This window comes from Danio rerio, chromosome 4, assembly GCF_052040795.2.
Source record: "Danio rerio strain M-AB ecotype USA chromosome 4, GRCz13ab, whole genome shotgun sequence".
Classification (NCBI taxonomy): Eukaryota; Metazoa; Chordata; class Actinopteri; order Cypriniformes; family Danionidae; genus Danio; species Danio rerio.
In genome coordinates, this window is record NC_141024.2 from 44,670,392 (window position 1) to 44,685,000 (window position 14,609).

A 14,609-nucleotide genomic window follows, 5' to 3' on the forward strand; every position below is an offset into this window, starting at 1 on the left:
TGCTAAAAGGAGCAATGGCAGAGAGAGACTTCCAGTGCAGACTTTGTTAAGATGCTGCAATCTAATCGTGGGAAAGACACTTGCTCCTGAGCAGATTCGAGCTTTTTTTTTTTTTTTTCTTTATTAAAAAATACATCATCAACAATCATGACATTTATACATACAAATATTTAAAAGATTAAATATTTAAAAATCTCCAGGTAAGAAAACTTTAAAACCAGTCCAAGTTTGTACAATATATGGATTATTTTTTGTAATACATTTTTCAAAAATGTCCATCTTTTCATACATTTTGCAATAGTCATATATAACCATTATTTCCTCAGTCACATTCTGTTTATACAACAAAACCAATGGAATTTCTTTTTTCTTTTGTTTCATAATATTTCTTCTTTTCCATATTGTAAATCTTGCAAGAGTCAACATATAATTAAGAGCAAACTTATTTTTTGTTTTCCCATTAAAACCAAATAAAAACAGTGTATCCCATTCTTCTAAAATAATCTTTTCATCATACAGAAAATTACACACCATTGTTTTCAACATCTTCATAAAATCACTCAACTTTTTACAATTTAAAAATAGGTGTAACACGCCTTCCTTTTTTTCCAAACACACTTTACACAAATCATCTTGTGATACCCCAATCTTTTTAAAGATGATCTCTGTCATTATGCAGTTGTGTCTTAACATAAAATCAAAGTTTTCCAATGCTGGACTTTTTAAAATTGATCTTACATTTTTCCATATATTTGAAGTATCAAAGTTTTCAAATAACTTTTCCCAAAATTCTCTTGATTTAGGTTTTTTATACACAGTATTACACAAACATGTATAAAACATCTTGATAGGACAATCATTGATACTAATTTTATCCTCATCCATTTTTAAAAAAAACTTTTATTTTTCTATTTTCAGTTTCTTTTTCATTATCTTCGATAGTTTTGATCCAGTGATCTGGTAATGCTAATCTTAACTGTATTGATCTTCAATTTTTTCTTTATCATCTATATCCTCTATTTCCTCCAGAGTATGTATTATTGCTTGAGTCGGTAAAAACCCAGGTTTTTATTCATATAAAATGTCTTTTACTTTTCTAAAACCCACTGCATACCAGTTATCATAAAACATTTGCTTTTTGCTTTTATTGTTCTGATTTAAAAATAGGGGTTGCTGTAAATAAAGTTTTCTCCCTTCAATCTCAGTTTGTATATTATTATAAAAGCATTTCCATGTTCTCAACAACTCTTTATAAAACTCAGGAATATTTTCTATCATGCGGTCTTTAAATGCCATCCATAAGAAATCATCTCCTATTTGTCCACATTTATTAATAAAATAACTCATTATGCTTTTCCATGGAATATTGTCTTCATTTAAAAACTTTTTTAATGTTTTAATTCTCATGCTTTTCATTCTTATCCATGGATCTATAAGTCCTAGTCCTCCCTCATCCACCTTTCCAATGATAGTGTTATATGCAATTTTAGATGGTTTATCATCCCATAAAAACTTTAAAATCATAGTTTTTATTTTCTTATACACCCACGTAGGTAGACTAACAACACTTAAAACATACCACATCTTAGATAGAAAAAGAGAATTTAATACCAGTACTTTTCCTTTTAAAAACAATACTCTCTGTTTCCAAAAACATAATCTTTTTTCCATTTTATTTATAAGTTCATCCCAAATTATTTCTCTAGTTTTAATTTCATCATATCCCAGTGTAATGCCTAAGATCTTTATGTAAGTTTTTTGTTCTTTATATTCCCAATTTCCTTGTGGAACGTCTACTTTTCCCATCTTCATATATTCAGTTTTTTCTTTATTTACTTTTGCTCCCGATCCTCGACAATATTTATCAAATATTTCCATAGCTTTTCCAACACTTTTAAAATCTTTTAAAAATAGAGTGGTATTATCAGCATACTGAAAAATTTTCTGTTCTGATCTATTGATTTCTATTTTAAACCCTTTAATTTCCTTTTCTCCATTTATAGCTAAGCCTAATGGTTCAGCAACTAATGTGTATAATAACGCTGATAAAGCACATCCTTGTCTTATAGATCTAGAAATCTCAATGTAGTCGGTTAAAAATCCATTTATTTTAAAACAACTAAAAATATCTGTATAAAAACATTTTATCCACTTAATAAAATTCTCACCAAAGCCAAATTTCTGGATTATGTCAAATAAATAGCTATGCTCAACTCTATCAAAAGCCTTTTCTAGATCTATGCTGAATAAAAATCCTTCATCTTTTTTTTCTTTTATGTTCCAGATTAAATCTCTGATGCTTGTTACTGTGTCTGCTATATCTCTTCCTATAACACCATAAGCCTGGTTAGTAGTAATAAGAGTGGGAACTACCTTTTTAAGCCTGTTTGCTAAAATCTTTGCTAATATTTTATAATCTGTATTAAGCATACTTAATTTCTATAATTTTGCAAATCATCTTTATCACCTTTATTTTTATAAATTATTTTAATCATTCCTTTCTTCATACTCTCACTCAACTGTCCTTTTTTAAAAATAGCAATAAAAAGATCTTTTAAAATTGGAATTAAAACATCTTTAAAAGTCTTATAAAATTCGGATGACAAACCATCTAAACCAGGGCTTTTCCCATTACTGAACTGTGTTATAGCTTCGTTTATCTCATCTTCAGTTATATCACCATCACAGTTTTTTATCCTCTTCACTTACTTTAACCTTTATTTGATTTAATAAAAAATCCTTATCTTTTTCATGAACTCCTTTTGCTTTGAACAAAGTTTCATAGAAATCTTTAACGGTTCTTAAAATACTTTCTTTATCTTTGACAGTTTTCTCTTTTGTTGAGACATTCTTTATCAAATCTGCTTTTTGTCGTGTTTTTTCTAGATCATAAAAGAACTTTGTACTTCTTTCTCCTTCCACTGTATTTTTTATCTTACTTCTTATTCTAGCTCCCATACATTTTTCCTCTTCTAGTTTTTTCAGTTTTTCTTCTAATATCACTATTCTCCTAATATCCATATTTCCTTCTGTTATCTTTTCCATTTCATTCTCCCATTCTTTGTTTAATTGTCTTTCTTTAGCTCTTTTGGCTTTTTGCATTTTCTTTGAACATTCTATTGAAAATCTTTTGGCCTCTAATTTTACATTGTCCCACCACACACTTATTTCTTCATCATATAACTCATCATTTACACTATTGATAATAATGTTTTCCATTTCAATTTTATAAAAATCATTCTTTAAAAGCTCTGTATTAAACACCCATACACCTGGTCCTCTTTCAACTCCACTGAAATCCATCATTACATACAGAAAATCATGGTCACTACAGCTAAAAATCTTGTAAAAAATATTTGAAATAAAAGATTCTACATTTCTTGTACATAAAACATAGTCTAATCTACTTTGTTTTAAAACTGTATTCACCCACTGCCTTCTTGAGTATTCTCTTTTGGCTCTATTTCTCTCTCTCCATACATCTACATATTTATGTTTTTCAATCATATTTTTCAGTTCTCTTCTTCCAACATCTGCTCTATACACCATATGATCATCTACATCTATTCTTTCTAAAACAGTATTAAAATCTCCTAAAACAATAACATTATTCCATCCACTCATTAAAACACTTAGATCTTTAAAAAAAGTAACTCTTTCCAAGTCTTCATTTGGAGCATGTATATTACATATTGTTATTTCTTCATCCTTATTCATAATTTTAATAGTTAAAATCCTTCCATAATTATCTTTAAATAAAACATCAAATGTATATCCTATTCCCCTTCTAATTAATATTGCCATGCCTTTTTTCTTATTTGGGTCATTATTATACAATATTTCCCCATCCCAACATTTTTTTAAATCATTAACAATGTTTTTATTCCATCCAGTCTCTTGTATACATATAACATCACATTTTTCTGTTAAAGCAATTACATTTTCAAACTTCACTTTGGATGACAGCCCTCTTACATTAATTGAAACCAAACATAAGTTGTTCATTAGAAATATAAAACAAGCCATCCAAACAAAAGAAAATCCAAATTAAACAAATCATCAATCATTAGTATTTTTTATGATCTAAAATCTTAGATCAGTTCTGTCAGTTTTTAGTTTTGCTTTTGCTTCCTTTCGTAATTTCTGTTTCTTAAGCACTTGCTGAATATTCAATTGTACAGTTTTTCTGCGTCTTCTGTTTATGCTGTCTATTGTTCTGTCTTTAGTCCCAATATTTATTTCTTCATTATCATCATCATCGCTTACCTCTTCCTCAATTCTGCTTTCTGTATTTTCACCTGCTGCTCCTTGTTCTTCTTCCATGTCGTGTCCATCGTCTTTCATTAGATCTTGTGCCTCAGTCTCCGCTGTATCTCCTTCATCCTCTTCACTCATGGCCTGCTCCTCTTCTTGTTCATTCAAATCATCCGGTGGTAATTCCTGTACTTCCTCTTCCCGTTCTTCATTGCTTGATTTCTCCATTTGTTTGTTCATTTCCATAACTCCAGTCTCTTCCTCATCCGATTCACATCTGCACCACAATATTGTCTTTTTGCAGCCTTGGCACCGTGGGGCTTTACAGTCCCGCGCAAAATGCCCCTGCTCCAGACATTCTCTACACACAAATTGTGGGCAGTCTTTTTTTTCATGTTCAGCACTTCCACATAATCTGCATGTTTTTATCTGCTGATCATGTATGACTCTAAAATATTTTGGTCCTTCCTCTGTATCAAACTTTACATTGTAAGGAAGACTCATAACTTCTTTTGGAAATTTCACTCTGATAAACATTGTTCCATCAGCCACAGTTGTTCCTGGATGATATCTTCTTCTCAGTGGGAGAATTGGAGAAACTCCCCAGTCCACAAGCTTTTGGATGATTTCACTATCTTGAATATAGTTGGGTAAGTTAAAAAAAGAAACCATTCTCTCAGTTGCGCAGAGTTTTGATACTTCACAAAATTGTTGGTTAATCATTAGTCCATCCATTAAGTGATCACAGTCTGTTTCATTTTCCATAGTTAGTTCATAGTCAAAATTGGATTTTTTCCTCAGTCCAAACAATTTTCCAATTCCAGTCTTATCTTCCACAGCCTTTATAATCATAGTTACGGTGATATTTTCAGGATCTTTCACAGTCATTGTCAGAGTTGTTTCTTTTTTATATTGTCGCTGAAATCTAGCTTGACTTTTCAGTTTGTTTATCATCTCATTTCTATGACTTGTTTGTTGGCTGTTTTCCAAGTGTTCAGCATTTGCTTTACCTTTAGTTTGTTGCATTTCTCCACTTCCTTCTCTACTTGTGTCTGATTTATTTTTCCTCCTTCTTGCCACAACAGTTGCCCATGTGTCATTATCGTCGATGCCGTTGTTTGAATCTCTTGAATTGTTGTTTTCAGGAGTAGCTTTGTCCATGCTGCCATAGTCCATTTTCAGTTCCAGTTCCTTTACCAAAGTTTCCATCCTTTCAAAACGTTTTAACCCCAAACAGATAACACTGTCTGGGGTTTAACTAAAACTAAACAAAATTAATACAATTTAATTTAAGCAAAATCAAGAAAAAACAATAAAGAAAATCAAAATGGGAGAGCCTTTCTCTCCCTACTGCCACTTCACACTTCCTTGAAAGCACTGACTCAGTCAAACTCAAGGGGGCGTTGCCAGGGTGGTATGGCCGTAAGCGAAAGAGGCCGTCAAGAGTTGGCTATTTAAAACAGGCGCAGCACCAGGGACCGAGCGCAGCTCAGCTGGCATCGACACACCCCCGACAGAAACAATGCCCTTGAAGGCGAGAAAAAATAATGGCAGCAAAGCTGTGACACGGGGAAGTCTATCAGCTGCCAAATGAAGGACTTCGAAAAGCTTACAGCACCTGGTATTCCCAGGCGGTCTCCCATCCAAGTACTAACCAGGCCCGACCCTGCTTTACTTCCGAGTTCAGATGAGATCAGGCATTTCCAGGGTGGTATGGCCGTAAGCGAAAGAGGCCGTCAAGAGTTGGCTATTTAAAACAGGCGCAGCACCAGGGACCGAGCGCAGCGCAGCTCAGCTCAGCTGGCATCGACACACCCCCGACAGAAACAATGCCCTTGAAGGCGAGAAAAAATAATGGCAGCGAAGCTGTGACACGGGGAAGTCTATCAGCTGCCAAATGAAGGACTTCGAAAAGCTTACAGCACCTGGTATTCCCAGGCGGTCTCCCATCCAAGTACTAACCAGGCCCGACCCTGCTTTACTTCAGAGTTCAGATGAGATCGGGCATTTCTTTTTTTTTTTTTCAAAAACTTATCACATTAACATTCAAATACTTCAAGAAATTTCACAAAACAAATACATTAAAATAAACATTCTTCATAAAATAACATCCTCTTTGGGCATTTTCCACTTTAAACCATTTAAAACATTATACACTTCATCATTAAACACATCATAAAAGTTTGGTAACATATCTTCTCCTTTAAAATACCAGTACAGACTTTTTATGTATCTTTCCATTTTTCGTTTTAGTACATTCCACACATTTAAAACAACTTTTTCCTGTTTTGCTATATTTCTTCTTTCCCACACACATTTTTTAATCATCATTATAAGAAGATTTACAAACTTTTTGTTTTTGTTTTCCATATTCCATCCGAACATCACCAGAGTATTCCATTCCAATTGATCTTCATCCCAGTCTTTTAATAAATCTTTTAGCATTTTTTGGCATTTCATGTAAAAACATTCTAATTCTTTACAGTATAAAAACAGGTGTAAAATTCCTTCATCTTCTTGAAAACATACCTTACATGTTTCATTTGGTTCTCTCTGTATCTTTGTTAAAATGCACTCAGTAAAAATTGCCTTGTGTTTTATAAAATATTCAAAACATTCCAATCTTGTTTCTATTATTTTCCCTCTCATGTTTTTCCATATATTTTCCTTTTTCACACTATTCAATCTTTGTACCCAAAAGTTATTTGCTATTGGTTCTTGAAATACACTATCTCTAAAATACACATAAAAGTCTTTTAGTAAACAATCTTTAAAATTACAAAGCTTTCCTTTTAAATAGACATGTATGACTTTTTCATTCCCACATTCTTCCATATTTTCTATTCTTGTAATCCATTCTTTTGGTATGGCACCTTTGACCGTTTCAAGTTTATTTTCTATTTCCTTTACACTGTATTCCTCTTTAGCTTCTTCCATTAAGTCTACTATATATTGCTTAGTTAAAAATCCCTTTTTGAATTCATAAAGCACATCCCTTATTCTTAAAATCCCGACATCCATCCATTTTTTAAAAAATAGTTCCTTCCCTTCTTTTAAAATACTTTTATTTAAAAACAAAGGTTGATTTAACAAGTTTTCTCTTCCCTTTACTTGGTACAATACACCGTCTAAAAAATTCCCCCATGCACTTAAAATTTCTTGATAAAACCCTGGTAACTTTTCTGTCATCCAGTTTTTTGTTTTTAACCAAAGAATGTCTTCTCCTAAGTTAAAATTGCCAACTTTGTTTAAAAAATATTTCATAACTTTTTTCCATTCTGTTGAGTTCTCCTCTTGTAAAAGCTTTTTAACTATTTTGATTCTAAGACAATTCTTCCTTTGTTTAATATCCATCAATCCTATCCCTCCTTCTTCTGTTGCTCCTATTATTGTATTGTACGCAATTCTTGGGGGTTTCCCCTCCCATAAAAAATCTTGAACACACTTTTTCAATCTCGCTTCTATCCAACATGGCATTTCTGTTATATATAATTTATACCATAGCTTTGATGTCATTAAAACATTTAATATTAAGGCTTTCCCCTTTAAGCAAAGTTCTCTTATCCTCCAAAAATGTAATCTTGATTCTATTCCTCTTATTAGATCATCCCACATCTTTTCTGTTGCTTTTCTTTCATTTTTACCAATTAAAATTCCTAAAATTTTCAGTTCTTCTACTTCTCTAAATTGAAAACAATCTGTTAAAATATCTGCTTTACCAAACCTCATATATTGTGTTTTATTTTCATTTATTTTGCTTCCTGTTCCCTTACAAAACTCCTGTACTTTTTTCATGGCTTCTTTTACACTCTTTTTCTCCTTCACTATTATTGTTGTATCATCAGCATACTGGTATATTTTTCCTTCATCCTCCTCTTCTTCTATTTTTATTCCTTTAATTTTAGTTTCTTGTTTTATTGCTAACCCTAAAGGTTCTGCGACTAGGGAATATAATAGCGCTGAAAGAGGACATCCTTGTCTAATCGATCTTGTAATTTTAAAACAATCTGTTAAAAAACCATTACATTTTACTTTTGTAAAAGCCCCATTATATAAAATTTGAATCCAATTAATAAAATTCTCTCCAAATCCAAATGTTTTGAGTACATCAAATAAGTAAGTATGTTCGACTCTGTCAAAAGCCTTTTCAAAATCTACACTAATTAAAAAACCATTCATCTTCTTTTCTTGTAAATAATCTATTGTGCTTTTAATACTCATTGTTACATCTGCTATATCTCTCCCTTTTATTGCATATGCTTGGTTTGATTTAATTAATTTAGGCATTACTTCCTTCAATCTATTCGCTAAAACTTTTGCTAAAATCTTTAAATCTGTATTTAACATTGTTATTGGTCTATAATTTTGTAATTCAGTTTTTGCTCCTTTTCTTTTATATATTAACTTCATTAATCCCATCCCCATTCTTTCATTCATCTCTTTACATTTAAAAATTTCTTTAAAAACTTCTTTAAGTATTCCTTTTAAAATATCTTTAAAAACAATATAAAATTCATTTCCTATTCCATCTATACCTGGACTTTTCTTTTTATTTAGTTGATTTATTGCAATTTCAATCTCTTCTTCTTCTATTTCTCTGTCACATTCTTTGTTGTCATCTTTTTCTAGTTTTACTTTTATATAATTTAGAATCTTCCTTTCTTTTTCTTCATCAATACCTTTTGCTTTAAATAGATCTTCATAAAAATGCTTGATTTCTTCTAGTATTTCTATGTTTCCTTTCGCAATTTTTCCATTCCTCCCTTTAATTTCCTTTAGTATTCCTGCTTTACCTCTTTGCTTCTCTAAATCAAAAAAGAATTTCGTGCATTTTTCCCCTTCTACTGTGTATTTAGATCTGCTCCTCAACATTGCCCCCTTATATTTGTCTTCTTCTAAATCTCGTAATTTTTGCTCTATTTCTTTGATTTTTTCAATATCTTTATTTTCTTTGTTTAATTCTTTTTCTAAGGATCTTTTAACTTCTTTTTCTGTATACTTTTTACATCTTTGTAGTACTGCGCAATATTTGATTGTGTATTTCCTGATTTGATATTTTGTGTTTTCCCACCATATCCTTTTATCTTCATCATACATTTTATTTTCTTTTTCATTCTCTATTATTTCTTTGACTTTTTGAACATAATCTTGATTTTTTAAAATGGTTGTGTTTAAAATCCAAGTCCCTGGTCCTTTTTGTATGTTTTCTATATTTACTTTAAAATGCAAGAGCTTATGATCACTAAAACTGTTCTCTTCATACTGTATGTTTTCTATAAAATTTTCAATATTTCTAGTACATAAAATAAAATCTATTCTCGTTTGACATATAAAATTCCCCACTATTTGTCTCCTTGAAAACTCTCTTTTTTCTCTATTCCTTTCCCTCCATATATCTATTAAACTATTTTCCTTTATTAACTCATTTAGTTCCTTTCTTCCTATATCCGATTTAAAAACCATTCCATCAGCCATATCTTGTTTTCTAAAAACAGTATTAAAATCTCCCATCATTATTATTTCTTTAAAATCTTTTAATACTTTATTTAAAACCTCAAAATATTCTTTTTTGTCTTTATCTTCTGTTGGTGCATGTATATTTGCTATTATTAATTCATGTCCTTCATAGTTCACCTCTATTACTAAACATTTTCCATAATTATCCCTATACACAATTCTTTTAAAGTTTAAAACATCTTTCCTTATTAAAAAAGCAACACCTCTTCCAGATTTACCATCACCATTATTATATATAATATCCCCTTGCCACAACTTTTTAAAATCATCCATTGCATGTTCTTTCCAGTTTGTTTCCTGTAAACCTATCACTTCCTTGTGTTTACATTTCTCTCTTATTTTCTCAAATTTATCTTTCCCCATCAGTCCCCTTGCATTAAAAGACACACAGTTTAAAACCATTAAAATAAATAAAAATGAAATTAAAAACCTACACATCCTCATTGTCCTTCATCTCCTTCCAACGCTCTCAACCAACAACTTCTTCCGTTAAAAGAGACAAAGATTAAAAGCATTTTAAAATAGATAAAATATTTTAAAAACATCATTTTTCTTCATCTTCTTCCAGTCCCCTTAACACTTCATACCTATTTACAAATTTAGCTCTGTTCTTTGTTAAAACTTTTTTCTTTGCCATGTCCAAGTTTGGTTTTACCTTAAAAGTTCTTCTTCTTAAAAATCCTCTTTCCACTTTGTTCTTATCCACATTTTCCATCCTTGTTTCTTCATCATTTGCCATTCCTTCAGCTTGACCAGTCTTTCTTAGTTCCTCTTTTTCCACCGTGCTTAAAAAAGTTTTAAAACTGTCCGATATTTCCATTTGTGACCACTGTCCCTCCTGTCCTGATAACTGTACTTCATTCTCTTCATTTTCGTTTTCTCCTTCCTTTTTTTCATTGTTATTCATTTCCTCCTCCATTGTCCTTTCTATTGCTTCATTATCTTCCCTATTGTTGTTTTCTTCATGCACCTGCCGGTCCTGATCTTCTCCTCCTCCTTCCTCTCCTTCCATCCAGCATTCACACTTGTTTAAAAAATTTTTACATTCCGGGCACCTAACAGTGATACAGTCTCTTGCAAAATGCCCCCTTTCCTCGCATTTGTAGCACTTGAATTCTGGACAGTCTTTCAGCATGTGTTCCGGGCTCATGCACAGCCTACAGGTCTTCACCTGATGGCTGTGCATCACCCTGAAGTACTGCGTTCCTTCTGCTGTCTCCATTTTTGTGCTATATGGCAAGGATGCCACCTCTTTAGGGAACCTCACTTTAAGGAACCTTGTTCCGTCTTCTATGTCGGTACCCGGATAAAACCTTCGTTTAATTTTAGATATGGGACAAACTCCCCAAGTATCTAATTTCTCCAGAATTTCTTTATCTTCAAGATAGACCGGCAGGTGCATGAAGGAAACAACAAAATCCCTATTATGAAGCTTTTTAATTTCACAGTTCACCCCGTTTATCATCAGTTTGTCAGTCAATTGTTCACATAATTCTTCTGTTTCCATTGTTAGTTCGTACTCCTTCCCTTGTCTTGGTCTTAAAGCCAGAATTTTTCCATGTCCACACTTTTCAATCACCGCTTTAATAATATCTTCTGCTCTCACTTCCTGTACATCTTCCACATTAATGATAACTGTTGCCTCCTTTAAATACTTTCTTCCACCTACTTGGCTTTTCCGTTGTCCAGCTCGTTGTCCATTTTCCAGTCCGTTGTCTTTAACCATTCTTGTCTCGTCATCCAGTCCTGTTTCATATTCCTTTCGTGTCTCTGCATCCAGTCCAGGGTCGTTTGCCATCAATCCGTCCTTTGTTTGCTCCATAGCAAAAAAACACACGCCAAAAACCACCCTCCAGCCAGCAAAATGCTGCTGTCAGGTGGTTAAAAAACAAAAATCAAAAACAAAAAAAAACTATATCAGTCCAAAAAAAGTGTAAAACACAAAAAAATAAACAGAAAAAATGGAGGAGAGCCTTCCTCTCCTGACTGCTGCCAGTCACTTCCAGTGGGCATTTCCAGGGTGGTATGGCCGTAAGCGAAAGAGGCTGTCAAGCGTTGGCTATTTAAATCAGCTGCCAAATGAAGCACTTCGAAAAGCTTACAGCACCTGGTATTCCCAGGCGGTCTCCCATCCAAGTACTAACCAGGCCCGACCCTGCTTTACTTCCGAGTTCAGATGAGATCGGGCATTTCCAGGGTGGTATGGCCGTAAGCGAACGAGGCTGTCAAGCGTTGGCTATTTAAATCAGCTGCCAAATGAAGCACTTCGAAAAGCTTACAGCACCTGGTATTCCCAGGCGGTCTCCCATCCAAGTACTAACCAGGCCCGACCCTGCTTTACTTTCGAGTTCAGATGAGATCGGGCATTTCTTTTTTTTTTTTTTTTTTTTTATTGAACCAATTTCAATTACAATCTTTTACAGTAAATCATAATAAAAACAGACATTAAAAGATCATTTCATATTCAAAAACATTAAAAACGTGGTAGTTTCCAGTTCATTTTTTGAAAAACTTGACATGCTTTGTCCGTCAGAATTTTGTGTAGCTCACTCAAAATGTTCTCATTTTTATGATATATATACAGTTTTTCCACATATCTCTCCATTTTCCTCTTAAAAATTCCCCATACATCCATCACCATTTTCTCTTTTTTTGCCACAATTCTCCTTTCCCACATTGCATTTTTCATCAGCATTATACATAGGTTTACTATTTTCTTATTTTCATTGTTCTTATTCCATCCCAACATCACTACTCTGTTCCATTCTGTTTCATTTTCATCCCAGTCTCCAAGTAGTCCTTTAATTAAAACTTTACAATCTTTTAAAAAACCTTCCAATTCTTGACAATATAAAAACATGTGTAAAAAACCCTCTTCTTCTTTTTGACATACTTTACACATTCCACTTTGTTCCATTCCTATCTTGTTTAAAATGACATCAGAAAAGATTGCTTTGTGCCTTATTAAAAATTCTAGACATTCGACTTTTGTTTCTACATACCTTCCTTTCATGTTTCCCCATATTTCATTTGCTTTTACATTTTTGTATTTCTCTATCCAGTATTTGTTTGCTGTTGGTTCTTTAAACACATTCTCTCTAAAAAAACAATAAATATTTTTCACAGTACATTCATTAAAATTGCCTATTTTTTCACCTGTTTTCACATACACTTCTTTTGTTTCTTTTTCTTTTTCAAAATTTTCTATGCTTCTTATCCATTCTTTTGGAATTGCCTGTTTAATTATGTCAAGATTTTTCTCAATTTCCTTTCTGTTGTATTCCTCTTTCGCCTCCTCCATTGTGTCTATAACATATTGTTCAGTTAAAAAGCCTTCTTTAAATTCATATAAAATGTCCCGCACTTTTAAAATCCCAACTTCTATCCATTTCTTATAGTATAAAACCTTCCCTTGACTTAAAATGTTATTGTTCAAGAAAAGAGGTTGGTTTAAAATGTTTTCCCTTCCATGTGGACTATATTCCACTTGTTTTAAAAAATTCCCCCACGCACCTAAAATTTCTCTATAAAATTCAGGTAAGTTTTCTGTCATCCAAGCTTTTGTTTTCATCCATAAAATCCCATCTCCCATGTTAAAATTACCACATTTGTTTAAAAAATATTTCATTGTTTTTTTCCACTCTGCTTTGTTTTCTTTTTCTAGATACTTCTTTACTCTTTTCACTCTTAAACTATTTTTTCTTTGTTCTACATCTATTAAACCCAGACCACCTTTGTCTATTTCCCCTACGACTGTATTAAAAGCAATCCTTGGTGGCTTACCTCCCCATAAAAAATCTGTAAAACATTTTTTCAACCTCTTTTCTATCCACATTGGCATTTCTAAAACATATAAAACATGCCACAATTTAGACTCCATTAAAACATTTAAAATCAAAACTTTTCCTTTTAATGTTAGTGTTCTTAGTTTCCAGTAATTTAACCTCCTTTCTATATCTGTTAAAAAACCTTCCCACATCTTATCTCGCGCTGTCCTGGCATCTTTCCCCATTAAAACCCCTAAAATCTTGATTTCTTCTACTTCTTTGAAATTGGTGCATTCTGCTAAATCTGTTTCCTTTCCAAACTTCATATAAACCGTTTTGTCTTCATTTACTTTACTCCCCGATCCTTTACAAAATTGTTGTACTATTTTCATGGCTTCTTTCACACTCTCTTTTCCTTTTACTATTAATGTAGTGTCATCTGCATATTGAAACATTTTTTTATTTACTTTATTTTCTTCAATCTCAATTCCTTTTATTTTTTCTTCTTCGTTGATAGCTAAGCCCAGGGGTTCTGCCACAAGTGAATATAAAAGTGCTGACAGAGGACATCCTTGCCTTATCGATCTTGTTATTTTAAAACATTCTGTTAAAAAGCCATTACATTTAATTTTTGTTAAAATACCCTTATACAAAATCTTTATCCATTTTCTAAAAACTTCTCCAAAACCAAACTTTTTGAGTACTTTGAATAAAAACTGGTGTTCAACTCTATCAAAAGCTTTTTCAAAATCCAGACTTATTATATATCCTTCCTCTTTTTTCTCCTTCATATATTCTATGATGTCTTTTATGCTCATTGTTATGTCTGCTAAGTCTCTTCCTTTTATCGCATAGGCCTGTGTTGTTTTAATTATTTTTGGCATCACTTCTTTTAATCTATTTGCTAAAATTTTTGTTAAAATCTTCAAATCTGTGTTTAACATTGTGATTGGTCTGTAATTTTTTAACAATGTCTTTTCTCCTTTTTTGTGTATTAATTTCATTAATCCCATTCCCATTCTTTCATTTAGTTCTTCTTTTTGCAGTATTTCTTTAAAAACGTCAGTTAAA

The 14,609-nt window shown here is 32.2% G+C and overlaps 2 protein-coding genes and 2 non-coding genes across 5 annotated transcripts in view; all 4 read right to left on the reverse strand.

Annotated features, from left to right (window-relative positions):
- Nucleotides 1-14,609, reverse strand: part of LOC148681268 (uncharacterized) — a 482,092-nt gene that overhangs the window by 91,005 nt on the left and 376,478 nt on the right. The gene's annotated exons all lie outside the window — the stretch shown is intronic.
- The window catches only part of LOC141377041 (uncharacterized), a 441,555-nt gene that overhangs the window by 16,189 nt on the left and 410,757 nt on the right, over nt 1-14,609 (reverse strand). The gene's annotated exons all lie outside the window — the stretch shown is intronic.
- On the reverse strand, nt 5,861-5,979 carry LOC148681293 (5S ribosomal RNA). The gene has a single exon (XR_015944406.1). It is a non-coding gene; the product is annotated as a 5S ribosomal RNA (ribosomal RNA).
- On the reverse strand, nt 11,867-11,985 carry LOC148681294 (5S ribosomal RNA). The gene has a single exon (XR_015943386.1). It is a non-coding gene; the product is annotated as a 5S ribosomal RNA (ribosomal RNA).